The following is a 19,133-nucleotide window of genomic DNA, read 5'->3' as shown; positions in this document are numbered from 1 at the left end:
AGGGAGGGAAAAAAAAACCAGCTCACGACTCCCATGCATTTCCCTGGGAGACCCAATTAAAACAAACCAAACCAACCTGTGTTCTGAATCCTGCAAAGTCGGTTCCTTTCCAGCTGGGGTGCTGTATTTCTCACCGAATGAATGGGCTTTGTTATATACATCTATTTAACACCCAGAGTTATTGGCAGCTATGCATGTAAATACCTGTCCAGTGTGAAAAACACCTGAAGAGGGAACCTACGGCTTAAAAATATATTTAATCTGTACCTGCCCAAGGATAAACGGCTCATATACTACTTAGGGTATTTAGGGAAACCAAGGCAAGCTGACAGGGGCACACCTAGAATTTAGAAGTGCTGTAATGGTTTACCTTTCTTGACTGAAGGTACTTCAGCAATTTTTACAAGGACTCCCTTCATCTGCCAGCTTCCACTAGGAAAAGAACAAATACAGACACTAATCTGCCCTGCATCTGGTCCTACCCCTGAGCAGTTGTAACACTTGTTGTTTCACCTCCTCTCCATCAGTGGTTTGAGTCACAGGTAGGGATACATCCAGCAAGAAGCTTGGAACGTTTGAAGCCCAAAAGACTGCTACCATGCGACTGTAGGTATAAAACCCAGACATCTGCTGCAGTAATCACAGACAAAGAGGAAAGTAGCAAGAACACACTTGTTCTAATTCTACTGCATAGTCACACTCGGAATGTGTTTGCCCAATATTTTAAAAAAAAAATCTCCTATTACCAGCAAAGCAGCAAGAACATGTGCTGTCCCAGAGCTCACTCATCCACTAGAAGCTAATCAAATAATAAAACACAGCTCATGGAATCAGCGTGCATATTCACACATCTTTCTACCAGCTTCTATTTTTGCATCCCCTCTCAAGGCTGGTTAATAGCCAGTGAAATAAAAATACCTTTACAATAGATAACATCACCGAAGAAGAGAACTGTATAAATAAGGTAATGCATTTTCTGCTGTCTATGACCCTAACCTGTATTTTCAGAATTATTTGACCACGTCAGTCAACTTGCCAAATCTGAAATACCCTTTAAAAGGGCTTGATCGAAAGAGAACGTTAGCTGTTTTGGAACAAGCAGTCTTAGACACTGCAGGGGCAACGGTCACCTAAAGCATTCAGCTCCACCTACCCTGAAGTATGCAAGCCTTCAGCCTCTGAGCCCCTCTAACGCCAGCAGAACGCTGAGTTCAATCCTTGAGGTCTGGGATGTTCACTTACAGGCTGCTTCACTTTCATCCCTCTGTCCTCTGACTTCTGCCCCTCCAGCCTCTTCCCTCCCTTCATGAACCATCCTTATCATCGCTTTACTATCTTCGAGCATGCATTAAGATTAGGCAAACAGATAAGTAACCTCTCCCACATAGATTTACTCCCATAATCTGATAATTTACCCCAATTAGAGCACAAAATGCTTCAGTCTCTCCATGCTGTTTAACCCAATTTGTAAAGTAAATATTTGCCTGGTGGTAGCTCCTATTGCCGAGGGCACTGGGATGGTACACAAAAGACATCACTAAACAGATCATTCTTCATCTTGCTTTAATTTGGAAGTGGTCTGCAAATGTAAAAGCACTGCAGAAGTCATTATGAGAGAAATTAAAGCATGGGAACAGTTTACCTGAGAACACAGGGGATTCCCCCATTTGAAATCTTTGGAAGCAAGGCTGGGTGTGTTGTAGGAAGATATATCTTAATGGAACTGGAAGTTAAGTGGATATCACTAGTTCGGGTTTAGGGCTTGTTAAGAGCCCAGACTAGCTGACAATTATGTTCCCCTCACATTTAGAATTCCTAGACCTCGCTACAGACTCCAGCAGCGAGCAGAGCTGGCTGGCAGGAGGAAGAAGTTCAAGCAACCAAGTAAGATGATGGGTCTGAGTGAAACTGGGTTTTGTCTTGGCTTTGGGGGAAGTTTGGTGAGATGACAAAATACATGCAAAAAAGTATGAAGCTAGGTTCAGTATGTCAGGTGACACAGGATGTCACCTCTTGCGTTTTGGTGGAAATGGTACCAATTCACATCTCTGAATATGTTGATCACGAGACACATTTCACATACGCTGCTCTTCCTCTCCTTCCCAAAAATCTTGAAATATCACAGGACTTCTGCTGTACACAGCGCCTACCAGCCTCTCACACGCTCCTATTTACCAGCTGAGGATAAACCAACCGCAATAAAGACCACTGCTGCCACAGGGATTTTACAATAAAGAACGCAGAGAAACAATATTAACAAAAGTATTTTTAAAAATCTACAGCAGAAACAGGCCTTCAGATAATCCTAGACATAAATATCCTTGAGCTTTAAGTGCTTTGATGTTTGGAGCAGAACCTCTGAACGAACAAAAGCTCACCTCTGAGGAGATATGCCGATATTATGCTCTCCGCATTCAGCTGGCCCACCCACCTGAAAGTATCGTTAACACAAGGCCGAAGGGAAAAAAGCTGGGCTTAATGTCTGACTTTTCCCCCCGCTGGTTTTCAATGCTTGTTTGCACATCTGCTCTCCAGGGCAAAGCACAGACAATAACACTTAGTGATTTGCAGTTGTTAACTTCCTGCTTCTCACAATGGCACCAAAACATTTTTGGAGCATATTCCGAGCGTGTAAGACACAGAAGTAGAGGGAACCAGAAAAGAAGTGCATGAGGGTTCTTATTCCACACAAAGCTGGATTGAATCGTGCATGTTTAAACAACTGTTGCTTTCTAAAAGCAGCTATTTCATGTGAAAGAATTGAAGATGGCAAACAAATAAATTAACTAAAAGCAGCAAAGAATTATCTTTTCTTATAAGTGAGATGGGTGAGTAGATACAAAAGCTGAAAGAGTAGGTTTCCTTCTTCTCATGAAGAGAAACGAAGCCGGTATGTGGGTTTAGCATTTCAGTGTATTCACACCAGCTGGCTGGCAAAGGCTAATTTCCCCTTTCTTCCCAGTACATGCTCAACAAACCCCTTAACCTCACAGGGCTGTAAAGACAGGAAAAATACTTCCTTTCATCGTGGCCGTTTTTAAAGATGTTACTTTTTCAAAAGCAATGACGCAGAGGTGAACTTGTTTAAGTGAAAGGCACTGCTGTAGCCAAATCCACCTGTGATGGCACAATCCTCGGGCCAGCATGAGAACGCTAGTCCATAAATGAGAAAAGGGAATAGCTGCCTGAAGGCCCATTTTCCAGACCCTGCTCTTCCATGAACTTTGCAGGACCTTTTGCTTTCTGGTTGTTCTGGTAGGAGATGGCGCACAGTTGCTAAGCACCCGCTCAGGGACAGCCCCTGCAGCTTTAGCTTCATTAATACTTGCTGATGCCTGGTTGGGGAGGTTTATGAGCCTCAGGTGCATAAGCCAGCAAGACACTACCTAGCCCAGATTTCTGTATGGGTCTGTGCCTCAGTTAATCACCTGTAGACAGCACGGTTTTACTGGAAAATAGAAGAGTCTTTAAAAGTTCGTACCAAAAATGTCTGCTGACAGATGGGGTACGGATATGTTATATGGAAATATTGCAGCTTTAGGAAAATCTGATTTCAAAAAATTTGTCATACCAGACACCTTCTGGAGTAATTATGCATCTTCTTTAGAAGCCATCATCTGTACGTTGAACTTCTTGTGGCTCTTTCCACTGTTCTATACACCGGGAATAGATACTCAGATGTACCCAACGGCTTTATCAGTTGCTTTGGATTTAATATGTAAGCTTAGTTTGTCTCATCTACACAGCTGAATTCATAACGTAAGCAATTCATTTTACAGTATAGCAACACGGGGTGCTCTGATCCATTCCGTGGATGTATCTCAGCACCTTGTATTAGATACACATCTTGATGGCCTTACCTGGAAACTGGTCTTGAAGTTACAGAGCAAGCCAATTTGCAAAAAAAACTTACACAGTGGAAGAGTTCTGGATTTTCAAAAGCCAAATCTGACACCACAAAGGAGTTGAGGATATTGTGTTGTTAACTTCTGGAACACCTTAGAAACAAGCCTTAGACAGCAGCCATGTGGGATAGGGGGAAAAAAAAACATCCCCCTGCCTGCCACAGCAAAGATCCCTGTTCAACCAAAGTGCTTAGGCAAAAGAAAGAAACTCCGGATGAAATCTCTTTTAAGAGGCTTTAAAGTCCGTTTTATGTATGCTTGCAATTGGGAGGAATAGTTATGAATGCAAAGTAACTAGTAAACATCGATATCCATTAAGTATAAAGGCAAAAGACAGACCAAAACAACCGTCAAAACTCTGCTGCCTTTGTTGCTTTACATTATTTCAGCTAGATAATCATTTGCCAAAACTCAATCTTAGATCTTCAAATTAACATATGGTAGGGAAACAAGAGTGAAAAGCAAAATGTTTATGCCCAGCTTTATATGCAGAGAAGGCTTTGTCTGATCAGAGCAGAGAGGTTGAGAAATGTAAACATAGTAATTAAGGCACTTGTTTTAATTGCAGGCAGTTAATTGTACTGTATACCGCCTAATTGAACCACTCTCTGAACTACAAACCCTTACAGCCTCCTGACAGAGCACTGGAGTTTACCTGGGGAGAGGTATTAATCCCCTCACCTGTTCATTACTCTGACTTTTGGGGAACCCCTACTTCCACATCAGCTTTTCCAGTATCACGCAATCCTCTTCAGTATGAGAATTACTCAAAGAGTTAAAGACCAGTATCCGTGGGGTTAAGGAAACAACGGATGTGAAATGGGATTTGCAGAAGCACGTTTTATAGCGTTGAAATGAGTGGTGCCGTATTTTCCTTTTTCTGAGCGGTTTTATACATTGCATAGCACTAAAATGAAAAATACTCTACGAGAAAGGCCCCCGGCTTTGGGGAGGACTTTGGAGGTTATAATTCCATTTCTTCCAAAAATCAGTTTTGATACTTCCTGAAAGTGGAAACAAAATTCAAAGGAGTAACATTGCTTTATAATAATAAGTTAACAAAGGCTTCCCTACCCAGTAAGTGCTGGCATTCTACCATAAATACAACAAACCAGTTCCAGCATTGCAGTAGAAACGGAGTAGCATAGCTAGAAAGAGTATTTTGGTACAATGGCTGGAAAACACTTGAAAAACTCACAGTGCTCTTCCTCCAGTCTCAAGATGGATGGGGACTGCTGCCCAAGAGATTTGTCTTCCCAAAGTCAAGGAGGTGGAGTGGGGGAAAAATTTAAAAAAAAAAAAAAAAAAAAAAAATCACACTGATTGTGAAAAGACACATGTATTCCCTATCCTTGAGTCTGAAGACGTGGAAGTGCCAACCCTGCTCCAGTGCAGCAAGCGGCAGCTGCACCCTTGCTGCTGTCATCCCCCAGAATCACCGTTTGGGCATGGCCTGAGCAGCCTGAGGCACTGTCATGCTTCAGAGGGGATTTCCCCACTGGGCTGGGGGAAAAACATAGCTGTGAGAGATTCTGCTCGGGCACAGACTCAACAAGATGCCTTCCCCAAGCTTTTACCCTTGGGCTGCTACCTGAACTGCTTTCTGTGTTACTGCACCCTCTGAGTATTAAACAACCAGGCTTTGCTAAACCATTCCCAAGACTCAATCCTGACAACTGTGGACCAGGTCTGTAGGTCAAAGACTTTCTTATCTGTTTTTTCAAGATGCAGCTGCATTCACTCTCTAACAAAGATGAATTAGCTGCCAAATTCAGGGCAAGACCAGCTCCACAACCGATTTGTTGGTCGTGGTTTCGAGGCAGACCAACAAATACCTATTTCCTGCTCTGTATAAAAGCACATGTAGTAGAGGGGTGTCCTTATTCTTCCATCTTCACTTATACATTTAGATTATTAATTGTGAGAGTCCACATTTATTAACTATTTCATATTCTGAAAAATTCCTACAAGTTAGTACACAAAGAGGGAAACATCAGCATGGATTCACCCTCAGCGAAAAGGTCCATAGATAAAGTTTTAAGTGGCTTTCCCAGCAAGATTCTCCCACCCGCAATGTGCCCTGTGGAACATGCACTAAACCCGTGGAGGTACCATGGCAAAATCCACTGTCCAAACTGTAGAATCCCCTCTGTGTTCATCAACTCTAAAAAAGAAACGAAGCAGCAGCAGGGACACTCAGGCTCTTAAAGTGGGTTTTATCAGCCTAACATGCACTATTAAACAGTGATATTAAACATTTACTCCCTTATAAAAGTGTAATTACCACAACCCCTCTATACAGAGAACTAATTTTAAAGACAGCAGCACTGAGGAAGAGCTACAATATGTAGATGACTGGTTTTATGGTGGCTTTTTTTTTCCTTCATGGTAGTCAACTCCTGAATAGCAAGTTCTTGGCTAACCTTTTACTGAAGGCTCGTGTAATATCTTCTAAGTTTAGAGCACCAAGAGTTCAGCAGGCTGTCTCTCACTACAGATGATGCTTTTACAAGGGGATTACATTCTTGAAAGAATAATGTCAGAATAAAAGGGAAGGCAATAGCAGAGTGCTGCGGCTAGGACGGCAGAACAATAAAATAACCCATTCACTAAAGCCTCCCACCAGAGCATTGAGAGCACCGTGGCCAAGCCTTGCCAGGTCCACGAAGCCTTCCCTAGCCTGAAACAACCACCACGGAAGAGAAGGGCACTCCTTCCCTTTCCACCCCAGTTTTGGGTGTCCTAGGATCTCGGCATGTAGGACTGGCGTGTCCAATTCCTATCACAACGCGCAGACTGGATGCTAAACCTTTCATTTTGGTGTTGAATAGGTAGCAGCCACCCACGAAAACTGGGCAGTGAGCAACTGGCAGCTCAGTGTGGTTGTAGGCATTTGGGATTGGCAACGCTGAGAGCTATCCTGTACGCGAGGGCACTGGATCCTTCCTGACTAGGCTGTTCCGATAACCAGGCAAAAGCAGTACCCTAACTGCTGATCAGCCACATCTCAATTAACAGGGTTCCATTTCCATTGCCCTAACTCACACGCCCCTCTGCACTGGTGCAGTGTCAGGACAGTACAGAACTCATGTTGATCAGACCTGAATCTACTCACCCTTTGTTTAGAAAAGTTCCGTTTTCCAGAGAAAAGCATGCTTGGAAAAGATTTTTTTTCCTTCATAACGCACCTTTTCTTGTTTTTTCCAGTTTAAATTTGATGTTTTTCACATCACATATATTGATTTGCTTACATCCCCATTCTCTGCTGAATAAAAATTCAGTTCTAGCAACTCTTCAGTAGCATACACTCACTGCGTTTAACTGATCTTTAGTCCTGGCGGGGCAGATTTCACATCACAGGAGAACAGACTCAACCTAAACCCCATATTCTGCTAGGGTACCCTTACACTGTTATCAACCATACTTCCAGGGCTTTGCCAAAATTTAGAAGCCTTCAAGCCAACAGTGTTACTGAGAATTAAAATTTGTTTTAAAAATCAACACCAGAGATAATGAAGGTTCCCATTAGAGAGCAGTTCAGGCGTTTGTCTCCCTTTTGGAATTAGATAAAGCACTCTCCCTGCTGAATCTGAAGTGGGAATGAGGATAATTCATAAAATTACACGCTCAGTTCATCTTAATCACTGTTCAGCTCTGAATCTCCTGAAAGGATACTTACCTGTAGAACCAGATTAGCTCTTGCTGTGTTATCTGGGGGCAGCATATGCTTTGAATTAGATTTTCAAATATTATCTCCCCACTTGTTCTCTTTGTTATATCTTCCAACTGAGAATTTCTCATGAAGTAGAAGATTTTTGACTGGTTGAAAACTAAAATTAAACGCAACATTAGGGCTTTTCCTTTCCTCGTTCAACATAAAGCCTTTCTCCTATCATCATGACAGATAATAAGATTCTATTTACCATTCACACTCTTAATCGGAAATAAATTTTCTTACTGAAATGGTATTGTAGAATAAGGAAATAATCTGTAATGAAAAATAAATCAGCCACCATTATTTTACATCTGCGGTCTACATATTCAAAATTATTCCCAACCATGCCAATTAAAATGTCAAATACTTTTTCTGAACGGATTCTTGATCTGCGATTAACAATGTAATCTGGAGATGCTACTCAAAGACTGGATTCTTTTTGACGTTTTGCCACTTCACTGCTGTGATGTGCTACAATGTGCAAAGAATCAGCTCTGGAGTGGCACCCAGCACATTCCAAAGCCAAAGATGCAATTCTCTTTTTTTTTTTTTTTCTTTTCTTTTTTTCTCCTCCCCAAACAAACTCCTGCATTGGCAAACCTTCACCCGCTGCTTCTACTTTGGCCTTAAGGGAGCAAACCAGCAATGACATTTTGGCGACAAATACATCAGGCTGGCGTGTGCGCTTCATCACAGCGCGGAGAGCTGCGGGCGGGTCCAGCATTCCTTCTGGAATTTCTGAGATTATGCCGAGTACCACAAGGTGTCACTCATATACTACTCACTGTCCCGGGGAGCCGCTGCAGAATGAGTCATCTCTTCAGAGAATGTCAAAGTTTTGACAAAGAGCAGGGGTTTTTTTTTTTAAGGAAGGGTGGTCCGGAACACTATGCATAGGATCTCCGTTTTACTCAACGGTGATGATAAATACCCCGATGCTTTCTGAACTAACTCCGGCACGAAAACATCTACTGCTCTCAGAAGCACATTAGACTTTGTCAAATCCCCACCAAAACCCCCTCAAAAATACTGGAAGTTTTCAGTGTAGCTGATTAGAGTTACTATTGGTTGAAAAGAAGAAAAACAGCCTTGTAGAAACATGGAAACCTGAGCTTTCAGGAAAAGCTTCTACAAAAGTTTTGCACATCCAATGGCCGCTATGATGCAAATAAACACAAATAACCATGGAAGGGAAGTGCTACACTGCATCGCTTCCTTTCAAGTAGCCTCTGCTAAGAAAATTCAGTTTGTTCCTCCAAAGCACGCTAGCAGGATATATTAAGACTGTACAGTTTGCTCTAATGGATAAAAACTGGTGAAGCTGCCAAGCTGTTCTGTGAGAGGAAAAACCTCTGATAGCTGCTCTGTGCCAATTACAAGTGAGTTCTACGTCCCCAGAAGTTTACCAAGGAGATAGTTTGGGCAATCACACAGGCAGGAAGCTCAAGGAAATGGAGAAAATCTCTCACAGGTTCAGGCATGAATAGGCTTTAAGGCCCCCTGCCTGTTTTTGTCCCGAGCCTCTATCAGCCGGGAGCAGGGGCAACATTCCTTTCTTGCCTTTGTTGCTTCTGTACAATTGTCCCTATCACATCCTCCTCCCTGCCTTAGTGCTCTTACAGCACTCTTTAGAAGCACTACACACCAACTCCATCAGGTAGGAGAGTGCATTAAACTCTGATTAGAGACTGCCTTCTCCTTTCCCTGGAGACAAAGGATCCTCACGTAAGTGGCACTCACTCTCTTCAGCTGCCTGGGGTTTCTGAGCAAGCACTGCCCAGGGGATGTTTAGAGCACGAAGCCTTTGACAAGCCTCTGTTTGAGCATGTAGCACAATGCCAGCTTTGTCCGACCGAACAGCCTTGCCTTTCTTCCTGCATATAAATACGACCGCAGGACTCTGCGCCTCCCAGGAAAAGCAGAGGCCTCGAACAGAGGGTTTGAGCGCAGAACCAGAAAGGAGCCCTGTTATGTGCTGGCAGAACAATGGGGAAGGGGTGGAGCGCAGCCATGTGAACATCAAATAAAGAGCAACCTCTCCTCTACAATGCAGCCCACCTCCTGCTGCACGGATGCAAGATGCAGGAGCTCTGGGAGCTCTGCCCAGCTAGTGGAAGTAACACTCTTGAGCCCTCCTAACTCCCACCGAACTCTAAAGGAGAGCAGGACCGAGCCCCGAGGTCTGAGTGAAGTGCTTTAGCACACAATCCATCTTCCAAACGCTGGAAATCAAAATGGCTGGGATCTAAGCCAGAGGGCTTGCATGGATAAAAAAATAAAATAAAATCTCTGGCTCCGTAAAAATGGGAATTAGCTCCCTTCCACAGCCTGATGAGGAGCATCGGGAGCCTCAGGAAAAAAACATGCAGCATGCAGTCCTCAATACCTGACACCCTGCTTGCACGGGCCATCACCTGCCTTCCACAGAAATGCAAGTTTGTACTAAAATATATATATCAGACAGAACTGGCTGTCGGTATCAGCCTACAGCTTTTGCTTTAAAAGAAGGAGACACCAAAGATCTATACGCAAATAGAAATACTAAGTGGTGTGAATTAGAATCACTAGAATCAGTTTCTCACACACATCACAGTTTTTACTTTTTTACTTATCACATCGCTCAGCATCGCAGCCCTCCTATCGTTTTCATGTAACGTGAACATAATGAAAGATTCTTTCCTTCTAGTTACAGTAAACACCATCAGCACTAGAAGCTTATCAGAAGCCTTGCTCCTTAGATGGGCACAAAAAAACAAACACATACTCCCTGTGTCTACGCACCCACCCTTTTAGGCAAATTGTTCTTAGAGCCCAAGAACTACAGATCTGGCTGGAACGTGATTTTGCTGCAACAGGACAGGTCCTGTTTCCATACTGGTCATAGCCAGTTTTTTTTTGTTTACTCGTGTAAGTCGGGGGTTATAAAAAAAGCACTGGGTTATAAAGAAAGCACTTATCTCTTCGAGCCATCATTGTTAAAGAAAATTCATTCAAGAACTGACGCAGTTACAAAGTGTTTAAAATGTAAACATGAACAAGTATCTCCAGCCATCTCTTCCCTGGGATTTAGCTGTAAAACTTGTTTTCAGACTGATTTAGCTCTTTTAACAAGAGGAGCATTCTTAGAAACAAGTCATGAGTGAGAGCACTTGTGAGCAGGACCAGCATTTGCTTTGAGCTGTATCTAGTTGGGTATTGTGACACCAGAGAAGAGTCTTACCTCCAGAAGGGACAGAAACTTCCCTTCCAGCAAGTCTTCAGTTATGGTTTGGAGAGGCAAAATTCTTATTCACTTGCATGTCTTTAGGAGGTGTATTTTTAGGAAAGCATAGATATCACAGGGAAAGTATGCAAGGCATAAAGGGGACCTTGTAGCTGGCATGAATCATGGTTTTCATAAATTAAACCTAAACCAGTTTGACAATTGCTCCAAGTCAGTTTTGAAGAAAATGGAAACCTCCAGTATCAAGATTTTAAATAGAATTGAATTTGGGGGGGACATAGATCAAGTGACAGTCACCATCAGATAACTGATACTTCACTAGATAGAAAAAAAAAAAAAAAAAAAAAAAAAAAAAAAAAAAAAAAAAAAGTTAGGCAGGGGACTTGTTCCCCACTGCTTAACTGCAATAATCAGCAAGAAAAGTCAGCGATTTACTCATGAAATTCCTTCGGGGAGAGTGAGAGCTTTCCAAAGGTCACGGTCCTGGACTTCGTGTCACCCAGCAATAAAACGCTGTGTAGTGTGCTGTAAACCGGCACATCAGTAATACAGAGCTTGTCTTCAAACAATATTTACTGGGATGCTGGTAAAAGCAAGACTAACCAGACAGGCCTCACAGATAGTGCCCGAGGCAGTGGGAACTGCATTGCACGAGAAAGGGGTAGGGTGACAATGCACAGCAGATTAAAGAGTTCCTTGTTAGTAGCAAAGCTGAAAAGCCAGCACCGGTCTGGGTAAGCCTGGGCTTTGGGGTGTGTATGCACGCAGCGACAGGTGAGAGGTTCTGTGTAATACAGAAAGCTGGTGAGCACCACGATTTGCCCACATGCAAGTCAGTAAGCCAAAGAACTGACAGGGTTCTGGTGCGGAAAAAACAGAGCTTGAGGCTCCCCACGTAAAAAGTCCCCCCAAGATTCCTCATTTTTAGAAAGCTCCTGCTATCAGTATTGTTAGGGCTGCAAGGGCATAGATTCGGCACTGAAATGATCTTTCCTCACATGCATCTATTTCGGGAAGATGCGGGCAAGAGTCCTAGGCTGTAGCTGGACAATGACCATAATGCAATTTCACCGTTTCCCACGGTGAGACCAGGTATTCCAGATCCACATTATGTGTACAAACGGTACCAGTCTCACAGAGCTTCTCAGACATTTCCTTGCCAAATACTTGGAAGATTAGCGGAGATATCAGGTTATCAACCAGATACCAATAGCTAGGATATTTGCTCAGAAAGACAGATATAAAGGACAAGTTCTCTTCTCTCCTTGAGCTTGTCTGTAAAACACACTCACAAGGGCATTTCTGCTGTTAAAGGCCAAACCTTTGTTCAGTCACATAAATCCAACGGACAGCAAGAGAAATCCTCTCTATAGATTTAAACACACGAAACCACACCTGTCCTAAAACTGAGGCTGCACCTCATCCCCTACCTTTGTGTCTGAAGTTGGGTCCCATCTGACGAACGTGGAGATGCTGCTTAGCAACCTGGCCGCATTATAGTAAGTCTTAAAAACGAATTAGCACTTGTTTGCTGTGATATGTTGCTGATACTTAATTTATAGTAATGGACATTTTAAACACCAAGAGCAACCAAACAGCTTTGTTTTAACTTTGAACAGCAAGCCAGGGGAATGCAGCCAATGCTTCAAATGCAAGAAAAAGCAATCTACAAAGAGCAATATTATAAAGAAGCTTCAACAGTCCTAATTTTTGAAGTCCATAGGGAGTCGAATGCATACAATAATAAAACTAGAATGTCAAATCCCTTCTGCTTAGTCACCCAGTCCCCTCATCATAGACCTACTCATGTGAGATCTACTGAGAATTTGGGCTGGAGCATCTCTTAAAGTGAGGGGTATGGCTTTCTGCCCTTTAGACAGAGTCAGAAAGTCAAAGCAATCACACTGGGTATATGGGAGAGTGAAAATCTGCTTTGTATCTCAAAGTAGTTACATGTTAAGTCCTGCTTTAAACCTGCAACGGGTCTTAGGAGTCTGATGTATGATATGCAGTAGTCCTCCACAGAGTAACGAGCAACTACAGCTCCCCAAGGAAAAAAAACACCTCCCTCAATTGTTTGCTTGGTGACCTGGCTCCCTGTGGAGCAATATTTTAACTATTGTTTTTCTCTCCTACTCCCCTGACTTCTATCACAGGTCTAGCACTGGATTTAGCAAGCTTCGGGATAAGTTGCTCTTCTTAACAGATCTTCCTGTTCGTACTCTTTTTTTGCACCAGTACTTCAACATTCCTTTGCAGGCAAAACAGGACTCAACTATGTCAAGGAGGACAGGGGTTCACAGAGAGAGCTATTGTGAGATGACACTTAGGCATGAATGTCTGAAGCTGTTCCCATTTACTCTTCATTCCCTGAGTTTAAGTGGCGCTTAAATTCCATACTTGCATTACACTTTCCAACACCATATAGCTAGAAAACCTAGATACCATGTCACACACTTACGTAGAGCCTGAGCACTTTCCATCCTTTAACATGCTCTCCACTAAGTCTGAAAATAACGCTGCCTTTTTGCTCTCGGTAACTTGTTCAAGGTCAGTGAGGGAAGCCTAAAGGACTCTTGCGTTGCAGTCACAGAACTATCCATATATATATATATATATGTGTGTATATATATATATATATATATATGCTGTCATTCATTCTGGATATTGTTCTGACCATAAGACAATAACACTGAAGCACAATGGAAGGGATAAGAGAGAAAGGGGGTGAAGCTCGCAGGCTACATTTCCCAACCCTGACCCGAAGGCATGAACTGTAACACAAAGCATAGTTTCAAGACAATATTCATATCAGCAGGCATGTAAACACTCTTCAAATTCATCAGCTCATGAAAGCAGCTGCAAACTTGCATCAATACTATCTATTACGAGCACAGAAAGCCTAATGTAGTTCTCTATTTTCCATGTTTCTTGCCCAGCTTAAACCTTTGCCCCATGCTCCAATGGACTGTTAAAATGATAAAACTTAACTGATACGCACACACAAGCATTGTTGAGAGCAGATTTAAACTGATGCCTCTCAGGAGATAACAATTAAAATGTGTCCCACATTATGAAAGTGGAACTACAATAGTAAGCTTAGTAGACCAGAGCAATTCCATTTGGAATTCCTTGGTTTCTCTTGGAAGTTAATTATTTTTTATTTATATATAGTGCTTTTTTAAAATTGTATTGAAGTTGAATTTCTTTATTTTTTTTAAAAAAAGCTATTTTTAAATAAAGAGAAAAAAAAAGCTAATGCTCCAAAGGTTTTCAGCAGTGAAGTACTCTGTGTGGCTCAGAGCACACCCTAATCTATCATGCAATTAACTTACTTAGGATCTTTGCCATCCTTCTTGGAAATTGATGAAAAAGTAATTAACAATGGATGCTCACTTACAGCTGCTAAATGCTGCTAGAATGATTGACAGCCTGTAAAGAATGGAAGTGCTTCTCTGTACAGAGCAGCAGCAATACGAACTGAACCTCCTGCTTTGCTAACACAGAAATTTGTGCCTTACAGGTGATAAAATCCATCCCCCTTGGCCTTCCTGACCTTTGACCATGGCTGAGACCACTAAGCCAGAAGCCAGCAAGTTATTCATGGTTCTCATTTTCACCACGCATGAATCTGGGCCCTGAGATTCTCAGGCTGGATACCTGCAGAGGTATCAAACATTAATGCTGCACTGGCCCAGCCCAGGTTTGGGCTGGTAATCCAAGTCATCCAGCACCGTTGGTCATTTGGAGGAATGGGAAGACACTCATTGCAGGGCCAGCAGAACTGCTAACAGCACCTTCATCACAAACTCTAGAGAAGGAGAAAGGCAAGGTAAAGATTTCAACAATGTCAAATAAGTGTCCAAGTCAAACGAGCATATAAAGAGCCTTCCAGCTACATCAGGACAGCACTGCCTGGCTACAGGCTAAAGCCAGGACACCCAAGTCAGGGGTCAGGGATTATTTTTTTTTTAACCCCTGCTTTTGTAATTAGCATTAAATTAACTACCTTTAACTAATCACCTCCCCTTCACCTAATTTGAAGAGCTAAAATATTGATAACTAAAGAATTGACTGATACAACTCCTGGCACTAGGGAGTTCAGCTATTTTCTGCCTTACCAAAATGAGATTAGGCACCGAAAAATCAAAAGTAAGCTCTCCTGCAGTCACGTATTTGCAACAGGAAGTACTTCTCCATTAAGTCTTCTTATTCTTTTTTCATCACTTTTTCACTTCCCATCTTCAAGATTGAGAAACCTAAATAAAAAATTACACCATTGCTTCCCTTAAGTCAGACTTAACATTTCTACCAGGAGCATAAAACCACCACTGGCATTGTGCTGACTGAAATTCCCAGAGAGTTTCTTAAAACATGACCCTATTTTATTTTGATAAAACCTATCTTCCTAATTATGTAAAACATAAAAGAAGTCTAACTGCAGAATAGAAACCCTTTCAGATTCAGAACTGCCAAAGTAAATAAATGTGAAAAGGATTTACAGTCAGCAAGATGTGCTTTCCTGGGACTGGAAAAAAGCCCCGAGCTGTTTTGCCCAGGAGTAACTGCTTCACAAAGCCAAGCCCACACAAAACCACCACCCAACTGGAGACAGATTCAAAACCAACAGAAAGTCCAAACGAAGCAGCGCATTTGGAAGAAGAGTGACATCACCCAGCAATAATTTTCCTGATGCCACCCATATTCACCAATTCTGTTTTCCCTGCTTTCTCCACACTCTATCTCCCTGCAAAACGCAAGAGCAGGCACAAGCGATTTTATGGAAAGCACAGCTAAATGCAAGAAACATGGGAGTTTAAATTCTGCTAGGTTTGTTGTTTTTTGGTTTTTTTTTTTATGGGGCAGGGTGGGGAGCGGTGCCAAGACAGGATAGTGCAAGTACTCAAGCTAAAAACATCTTTGTCTGGATGGATTTCGGATCTGCTTTACTGCTTACTGAAACCAGCAGGCAGCCTTGCTTTATACTTCAGTGGGTCAAGCCATTAAAAACACCCAGACAGACACAGAGCAAACCTACAGAGAAACTAAAACATGCCACAGCCCAGAGCTGCTCACCACGCCTGGGGCTGTCTAGACTCCACAGCCACTCCACAACCACGCTCTGTAGCTGCTTGGGGTCCACACAAGAGCCGAGGGGATGCAGGTTGGATCCATGTGGTGGAAGCTGATGGGCTAAACCAACCTCACAGATAAAGGACGGGCATAAAGGTGCTTTCACAGCCCCTGGCAAGTGACCACAATCTTCGTTTGTGTTTTTTACAGCCTCCCAAGATACCACCCACCACCTCACAGTCTCACAGGTCACTCAGTCACCCTCGGCACGGATGAGACCAGGCTGCTGAACAGCCCAGCACCATCCTCAGACCCACAACCTCCCCCCAGTCACACAGAATGACACAAAGGCACAAACCAACTACCCTGGGCAGTTTTACCTGACCCACTCCACACTCAGCAAACCGGCCAGACGAGCCCTCACAGTGACGGGCTGCACCCGGGGGGATCTGCCCCCACCAAAAGCCACTGCCAGGCCCAGCCGGGGTCACACCTGCAGCCTCCACAGCACCAGCTTCCCCCTGTGCACCACACTCAAAAATCAGGCTGCAGACACCAAAGGGAGCAGCGAGCCCCTTCAAACCGGGTTCCTCATGTTCTCAGGACTGCGGCATTAGTGCAGTTTTTTTAAAGAGTGCTTCCAGAACACCAATTCCAGCAATTCTCAAGCCCTGCTTTGCTCAGCAACAGGTCACAGAGCAGGCACAGCCCCAAGCTGAGCAAGCAGCACAGGGTTTGTAGTCAGGCAATCTTTACTGTCTCAGAGACAAGCCTTCACATACGGCACCAAACATCACTTGGAGCCCGCTAAACTGCCACTGTGCTGCCTAAAAAAGTCATACATGTCAAAGAACCAATGTGAGAAACAGCACCTACACTGCCCGTGCTTCGGCGAGGAGTATGGGATGTTCAGCATCCCCAATCCTCCTCTGCTTGGCCTTGAACTGGGAGGAGGGATTGCCCCCAGTTTAAGAAGCTCAGCTTCTGGACCCACATTGTGGAAATCTGCACACAAGACACTCCAAACTCTTCAAAGTCTGACATTATCCTGTGTGAAATCAGTGGAAAAGCCAGAGGTATTTTACTGGTTCATCTTGCTTGGGGCTCTAAAAGTCCACGCCCTAGAATGTAAAACAACCAAACCAAACCCCCCCCAAAAACCCCAAAACACTATGCCCCATGTGCTCTCCCCACCAACTACAAAATTCAGAAGAGTCTGACGAAGTTACTGTCATGTAAATAATACTTAAAAACACCTAGAGAAAGATCAGTACTTGGCTTAAGCCACTAGATTTAAGGAACACAAACTGTACCAAGAACTCGAGATAGGTTTAATCTCATACGGAATTGCAGTGTCTAACACCATATTCCATCTAGATAATTGTCCTTATCACCCCAGCAATAGAAGTGTAACTGTCTGGCCTGAGTAAAATCTCATCGTTCCCTGCTTTAACTGGCTCTTTAGTTAAGATACAGACCATAAACTCTCATCAAATGAGCATCCAGTTCAAGTAATACTTAACCTTCACCGGTGTTATTTGTATTTTATTGGGTATGTGACCACTAGAATTGCAGGTTCAACCTACTCCTTTGAGAAGGAAGGTATGTTGATGGCATTTATATACAAAATGATTATCACAATTTTTAATCACCTGTTCCATGACTGAAACTCTTATTGAGCTTTTGTCTATTTAGTCTGTCAGCACAAACAATAGAGAAAGCTAAGTCAGCGTGGACACTAAAGGCTCAGTGAGGGAGCAGAGTGCTGTAGAGCATGTTTTTTTCTCAGCTGCTCAGATTCAAAGCACAAATTAAACATCACACCTACCACCTTTGCGACTTCTACTGAACGTGGAGAAGGCTCCTAATGGTTTAATTTCATAGGTATGTGAAATATTATGGAGACTCAGGACTGTACACACATAGCTCTCATTAGACAGATACATAAAACTGCTATTAGCCCCCGCCAGCTCTCAGAGCCAGCAGGACAGGAGCCAGCACTGATTCAGGAATTGTTTGCCCGCAGAGCTAATGAGAACCCTTGCCTCTCCGATGGATGTGTTAGCATGGGTGCACTTCCACACCAGCAAGGCTGCAGGGGTTTGGGAGGAGAATTTTATTTAAAACCCTGCTAACTTCTAAGCAGGGCAGCGGCAAAGCTACTGACGGACCGTTTGCATCTAACTGCCAAAACTTGCCCTTATCAGATAAGGTTGTGCTAAAAATAACTCTGCAGTGATAGGGGTCCCAAGGCCTGAAGAATCTTCTGCCTCGTCCATAATTTCTGCGCTGCACAGAATGATTTGTGGATTGCTTCTAATTTTAAAAGCCATGGTCCAGCCAACACCATTGAAATGACTGCCATTTTTGTCTTTTCTATATATATATTTTTTTTTTCTTTTTTGCTAGCTATGATGTATGCTCATTTTCACACCGAAAGGGGTTGTGGCAGTGGGGAATGCGAATCCCACCCTTATTCTTGGAATGGAGTAAACGTGATGCAATTCTGCTGGGAGGGCAGCAGCAATATCAACTAAATTACCAAGTGTCCCAGTTCTGGAGGCCTGGGACGTGGCCAGTTATGTGCTGGGGAGTGGCTTGCCAAACTCACCGCACAGCTGGCAGACTGCAGGAACCTGCAGTCAGTAATGATCTGGGCTTGATGTGAATTGGCAGCAGATGCTGATGAAAAGCATTTTTCCCCTCACTGTAACGTATCTAATTGGAAGCGCCCCCAGTCAAGGTGAGGTCCCGAACCTTACTACTCACAGCTCATCTCTCAACACATTACAAACCAGCAGTTCATTATGGAATATAGCAAGTTGCATGCAAACAAGACGTCTCCCCATAGTTAGCTTACTTCTAAATCATTATCTCCAGCACAATTACTGCTAAAAACATTTCTGTAGCTGTTCCAAGCTCTGCCAAAAATAGCGTGAGCAGCATTTAAAATTAGCTTAATTTTGTGTGTGTATGTGGGGGTGTGTGTATATATATATATATATATATTTTTTTTTTCTTTTTTGCTAGCTATGATGTATGCTCATTTTCACACCGAAAGGGGTTGTGGCAGTGGGGAATGCGAATCCCACCCTTATTCTTGGAATGGAGTAAACGTGATGCAATTCTGCTGGGAGGGCAGCAGCAATATCAACTAAATTACCAAGTGTCCCAGTTCTGGAGGCCTGGGACGTGGCCAGTTATGTGCTGGGGAGTG

This window comes from Athene cunicularia, assembly GCF_003259725.1.
Source record: "Athene cunicularia isolate RWA chromosome 21 unlocalized genomic scaffold, athCun1 chr21_part1, whole genome shotgun sequence".
NCBI classification, from domain to species: domain Eukaryota; kingdom Metazoa; phylum Chordata; class Aves; order Strigiformes; family Strigidae; genus Athene; species Athene cunicularia.
Note: the sequence above shows the minus strand (reverse complement) of the source record.